At 37.6% G+C, this 6,800-nt stretch overlaps 1 long non-coding RNA gene across 1 annotated transcript; it reads left to right on the forward strand.

Annotated features, from left to right (window-relative positions):
* Window positions 1–947: 947 nt before the first annotated feature.
* Window positions 948–5,581, forward strand: LOC123330004. The gene is made up of 3 exons (XR_006545677.2): window positions 948–1,038; window positions 2,775–2,890; window positions 5,522–5,581. It is a non-coding gene; the product is annotated as an uncharacterized LOC123330004 (long non-coding RNA).
* The last annotated feature ends 1,219 nt before the right edge of the window (window positions 5,582–6,800 follow it).

Below are 6,800 nucleotides of genomic sequence, written 5' to 3' on the forward strand. Positions count from 1 at the left end.
AGATATTCTGTCCTTTGGGGTTTCTAAACTGTGATGATGTCACTTGGAGATGTGTGAAAGGTAAGAGATGTGAGGAGAGGGGAGAAAGGGATGGGGAAGAGAAATAGAAGAACAGAGGAGAATGGAGTAGGTTGAGTTCCTTAATTCCGTGATTTCTGAGATTAATGGCATCCATATCTTTCCTAGTTACATCAGCCAGTAACTCCTTTTATGTGGTAAAGTTAGTTTGAATAGGATATCTTTCACTTGTCTCTGAAAGAGTCCTAGTATACATCCCCACTTTTTCCCCTATAGTTATAGTTTAAACTAAAAGTCTATAGTGTAAATTTCCTACTCTGCCTTCCTCTGATGCTAAGTGTTAGTCATTATCAGTGTTAGTATTAATTACAATTGATGTCCATGGCTAAATTAAAAGTGCTGAATTGGTCAACATTTGAATCCAGATTAGTGACAGCAGAAGTAAATACACTTTGAATGAATAAACAAAGTGTTAAAATGAGTATTAAAAGTTTATAGGACATTTATTCTTCACCTTGAATTTACTGTGATCGGTTTGTTACTTTTTATGTCTGCATTCCTCTCTAAACTGTCTATTCTCAGGTAGAAAAATTACAGTAAAATATTAATGTTTTGCCTTTGTTAAATTCTTGGTTTGTTCATGAAAAATCTTATATTTATTTCCTTTAGAGTACCCAATATATTTCTTAGTTTTTGTAGTGTTTGAATTGTATCTGGGACCATATTTGAGGGTAAATTATGCCAGGTGTCTTGAGTTGCTCCCAGTGTGGGCTGGTTGATATACATCATTGATTTGAAACATTCGTAAAAGACTTCAACCATAAGGTAGATGTGAGAAGGTCTCTGGAGGAAAAGGTAGGAGGGGCTTGCTTACAACTGTAGCTTCTCAAAGCCTTTAAAATGCACAATCCTCCAAAGGAAACTGCAGAAGGTAGCATTTCTCAATCATTTTTCTAACCATGGGGCACATTTTTCATCATCAGCTTTGTGTCTGCTCTTGGAAGTATAGTAGTAAGCAAGGTAAAATGTTTCTCTGCTTTCACTGAATCTGTAGAACTTATAGTGGATAGGTTATTTGCCTTGCTGGAACAAGAGTACAAATGAGCAGCTAAGTATTACATGCCTGTATACTCAAAAGCTATCCATTGAGCTAACAAATTATTAAAATGTGTTCAATGCTCTTACCCTGATGGACATACCTGCAAAATGACCTGGAATGCAGACTTTCATTTAGAATTTTTGGATTTCTTGGCATTTGGTGCCCTGGCTGGCTATCTGCTTCTGAGTCTCTTTCCCACTTCTCTTCCCACCCCAGGAGAAGTTTTGCTGGCACATGTTTTTCATCCTAAATCTACCCTCCTGGTCCTGAGGAAGTGCCCAGGGCAGAGGCACCAGAGCTGGGTTCTAATTACTGCTTCTCACTGTATCAGCTCTGGATCACCTGTGTTCTGAGGGATGTGTTTTAGGAACCTGATTGAGTTCATCATTTTGTGACAACCTTGAGAAGATTATGCATAGAATTTTGTTTTGTTGTGTTGTGGATTTGTCTTTTTTTTTTCATGCCATAGAATTTTGACTTAAATATAGTGTTATCTTTTGTGACAAGATGCACGTTAGAATGTTGAAATAGTTCCTATAACTCTGGAATTATATTAAATGAATTCACCTGTTTTCCAGAAGTCAGATTTAAACTATAACATATTTCTTCTTAAGCCTAGAAGTATTTGATAAGAGCTTCTGAACCTCAAAGGCCTGCTCAGAGCACACTGGATTCTGTAAGAGAAGTTGAGCACTATCAACCTCGCCTAGTGTTTGAAAAAGGGGCAGCGTGTACTGTTAGGAAGTTGAATTAACAGCAGTTGGCAAGAAAAAAGAGGAATGCAAAAGGCTGACAGAGAAACTACAAAAGCACAGCCCTGCCATCGTTGGCTCGCAGTGTATAGGAATGGACGGCCTTACACCCCTCAGTCCTTGTCTCATAGGACTTTACATGAGTCTCCAATAGACTTAAAGAGTGAAATTACTTTGATAATACTCTTTATTTAAAAAATGATATTATGGTGCAATGGACTCTTTGTACATATTTAGAAAAACAGTGCTTTGAAATAAGGGCTTCTGTTATTAGTAACATTCACCTACGTGGAATATCTAACAAGTGAAAGTGTTAGTCGTTCAGTTGTGTCCGACCCTTTGAGACCCCATGGACTGTAGCCCGCCAGGCTCCTGTGTCCATGGAATTCTCCAGGCAAGAATACTGGAGTGGGTAGCCATTCTCTTCTCCAGGGGATCTTCCCAACCCAGAGATTGAATCCAGAGATCAAACCCAGGTCTCCTGCATTGCGGGCAGATTCTTTACCATCTGAGCCACCAGGAAAGCCCAGAATATCTAACAAAGACATTAATGTATTTACTAGTTGCTAAAAACTTAATCGATTAATGGCGTTCACCAGCATAAGAATTATCATTCTTACACTTAAAATCCTGCACAGCATGACTTGTTTCTCTTTGAAAGGAGGCTGTACTTTTTCAGCATTCTCCTACCCATACTGCATGGAGTTCTAGGAAGTCCTTTGAAGACAAGTGTACTAGGAGGAACTCAGATCGCCCCGGTAAAGGTTGCTTTTACCCTTGATGGGAGAATCATTCCTGCCCACTAACAGACCAGTTTTGAGGGAGCTCGAGCAGTGTTTGTTAAAGAATATTGACTAGCTGGATCATTGCTTATTGGATTTGATTAATGTCTTCATTTTCTTTAGACATTTCCTGAAATCATTTTGTGATCTTCCTCTGGCAAAATGTTTATTTGCCAGTGAATTCAGTGGACGAGCATGGAGAACAATGAATGTGCTGGTATTACATATGTGCCATGAATGTAAGTTGTTGATAGACATTGACTATGACAATACTGTGCCACAGACTTTTTTGTTCTTTGCAGCTGAGCTTCAGAGACAGAAACTATGCTTGATTGCACAATGTCTCCCATAGAAATTATAAGGAGAATGCCATGCTCTAACTGTGGTTATTTACACAGAACAGCCCAACTCCCTGTTTCCCCTCTGGCTTTTCTTAAGCAAGCAATTTATTCGCAACAGTTTTAAATTTCAAATCAATATTTCTATTAAAGTAGTTTTACACTTTTCATCTTTATGAATGGACAAGTCTTAGAAGGGAATCCAACTGCGCTTAAGCGGGAAGACAAGGCTATTGATAAAACACATTCTAGGGGCATCTATGAAAATGAAGTATTTCTGTTTATCTTTAAACACAGAAATAAATGTGAATGGACATATAATGTAACTTTTATCACTAATTAGATATTAAGTAAAATTGGTTTCTGTGAAAGAAAGTAGATTGATTGGTGTCAAATTAGAAAAATGATCACTTGTATGTGCAACATTAAAAAAAGATATGTGAACTTATCTCCAAAACACAAACAGAAGACAAATGTACAGTTATCATAGGGGAGGGGGGGTGGGGCAATGGATATATTAGGAGGATGGGATTAACAGATACACAACTAAATATAAAACAGATAATCAACAGGGACCTACTGAATAGCACAGGGAACTGTACTCAATATTTTGTAATAACTTGTAAGGGAAGAGAATCTGAAGAAGAATATATATATCTGAATAGCTGTACTGTATACTTGAAATTAACGCAGTACTGTAAAACAACTATACTTCAAGTAAAAAATAAAAATAATTTAAAAAATTAAAAATGCATTTGGTGGCTTGAAAGTAATAAGCACTTTGCTCTTTTAAAGTTGGTAAAGAGTGTTCTTCAATGAGGGGGTCTTCAGTAGATCTCAGGTAGAGCAAATTTACTTTGTGGGTCGGGGAGTTTATAAACATTCCTGAGGTTGTACCAAGTGCTTATACTGAGATACTATTGAAATTATTTTCCATTAATTTAGGGAAGTGGGATGATGAGTTTTTTAAATTACTGAAAATCACATACATATTTATTGTAGAAAATAATACTTACTGCAGAAAACTCAGAAAATACAAATAAATAAACAGAATAAAAATTAAATAAGTAAATAACAAAAAATCATAAAGAGATGAATATCATTAATATTTTGCTCTGTTTTATCTGTGTGCTTATAAAAAGATTTTATTATGCATTTATTATTTTGCTATGACTTAGTACATAACTTTTGTGAAACAAAAATTAAAATCTACGAAAGTATACATCTCCAAGTCTAGCTTTCATTCTTGTCTCTGTTTTTTTGATAACTCAGATCTGCTTTTATTAGATTTGTGTGTATTCTTCCACTGTTTTTTAAAATAAAAAACCTTAAAAGATATTATGTTTTAGAGCAGTTTTAGATTGGCAGGGAAACTGAGAGAAAAGTACAGAGATTTTGGTACCCCTGTGTCCACACACATGCATAGCCTCCCCCATTATCAACATTCCCCGCCAGAGGAGTGCATGTGTTACGATGGATGAACCTATACTGACACATCATTGTCTCCCAAAGTCTGTCGTTTATATCAGGGTTTACTCTTGGTGTTGTATATTCTGTGGGCTTGTACAAATTTATAATGAAGCCAATCGACCATTATTATATCACACAGGGTATTTTCACTGCCTAAAGAATCTTCTGTGCCCTGCCTTTTCATCCCTCTCCCCACCCTTAACCCCTGGCAACCACTGATCTTTTCACTGTTTCCATGGTTTTTCCTTTTGTAGAATGTTGTATATTTGGACTCCTGCAGTGTATGGCTCTTTCACATTGACTTCTTTCCCTTAGTAATATGCATTTAATATTACTCCATGTCTTTTCATGGCTTGAGAGTTCGTTTCTTTTTGGTACCGAATAATATTCCACTGTCTGGCTGTGCCATGGTTTATTTATCCATTTACCTACCGAAGGACATTATGCATGCTTCCAAATTTTGGTAGTTATGAATAAAGCTGCTATAACTACTTATGTGCAGGTTTTTGTGTGGACCTAAGTTTGCAACTCCTTTGTGTAAATTACCAAGAGGTGTAATTGCTGGATGGTATGACAAAGAGTATGTTTAGTTTTATAGGCAGCAGCCAAGTCTCTTCCAAAGCAGCTGTGCCATTTTCTAGTCCCATCAACAATATACGAGAATTCCTGTTGCTCCACACCTACACAGACATTTAGTGTTAACATTTTTCTGGATTTTGGCCAAGAATGACCAAATAGTTACATTAGTATATCATTTGCATTTTTCTGATGACAAATGATGTGTAACATCTTTTTCATGTTTATTTTCCTTCTGTTTATCTTCTTTGGTGAGGTATCTCTTTGATTTCTGGCCCATTTAAAAATTATGGCTTTTTTTTTTTTAAGAAAAAAAAAAAAAACAGTAAGCTGTTGAGTTTTTAAAGTTTCTCTATATTTTGGGTAACAGTCCTTTGTCAGATGTATATTTTGCAAATATTTTGTCCCAGTACATGACTTCTCATTCTCTTGGTGTTGTCTTTTGCAGAGCAGAAGTTTTCAATTTTAGTAAGTTCTGCTTTTCAGTTCTTTCTTTCAGGGATCATGTCTTTGCTGCTGCTGCTGCTAAACTGCTTCAGTCATGTCTGACTCTGTGCGACCAGCCCACTAGGCTCCTCTGTCCCTGGGATTCTCCAGGCAAGAATACTGGAGTGGGTTGCCATTTCCTTCTCCAATGCATGAAAGTGAAAAGTGAAAGTGAAGCCACCCAGTCGTGCCCGACTCTTAGCGACCCCATGGACTGCAGCCTACCAGGCTCCTCCACCCAAGGGATTTTCCAGGCAAGAGTACTGGAGTGGGGTGCCATTGCCTTCTCCACATGCCTTTGCTACTGTATCTAAAAAGTCATCATCATAGTCCAGGTCATACAGGTTCTCTCCTATGTTATGTTCTAGAAATTAGTTTTTTGCATTTTACATTTAGGTCTATAATCCATTTTGAGTTAATTTTTGTGAAGGGTGTGAATTTGGGTCTAGATTAATTTTTTTTTTGCATGTGGATGTCCAATTGGTCTAGCACCTTTGTTGAAAATATGACTTTTGCTCCATTGTATTGCCTTTGCTCCTTTGTCAGAGATCTGTTGACTGTATTTATATGGGTCTAGTTCCTATATATATCAATACTTTTTATGCCTTAAATAATTTTATTTTTATTCTTTTATTCAGAATTCACCAAGAAGTCTACTTTGTCCGTCTATTCTCAAGCAGTGCTATTGCCACGGGGGGAGTACATGGAACATGGGCTGTGGCTCTGTGTGGTGTTTCTTGAGAGGCTGCTATGAAGTTTCCTAAGTGGCAGTGCATGCTTGCTAAGTCGATTCAGTCGTGTCCAACTCTTTGCAACCCTATGGACCATAGCCCACAAGGCTCCTCTGTCCATAGGATTTTCCAGGCAAGAGTACTGGAGTGGGTTACCTTGCCCTTCTCCAGCTGATCTTCCCAACCCAGAGAAATTGAAGCTGCGTCTCTTATGTCTCCTGCATCGGCAGGCACGTTCTTTACCACTAGCACCACCTGGGAAGCCCAGCAAGTGGCAGAGGGTTATGGATAAGGAGTCATCATTATCAACAAGAACAAGAACAACCATCAGGTGATCTATTGAGCATCTTTACATTCCATCTCTGTTTTTGTATCTAGGAAAATTTAAAGTTTGGAGATAGAGAATTTCTGTATTACTTGTGTGGATATGGGATAGGTTCTGCCTAGGAGACGGATGTGTGGTTACATGCTTCCTTTTGGGGGTGCACTGTAGTTTGTTGTTAACTAAAATATTCGGCCAATATTTTTGTCTTTGGTTCAGGCTAAGG

The sequence above is a fragment of the Bubalus bubalis genome, chromosome 17, assembly GCF_019923935.1.
Source record: "Bubalus bubalis isolate 160015118507 breed Murrah chromosome 17, NDDB_SH_1, whole genome shotgun sequence".
Taxonomy (NCBI): domain Eukaryota; kingdom Metazoa; phylum Chordata; class Mammalia; order Artiodactyla; family Bovidae; genus Bubalus; species Bubalus bubalis.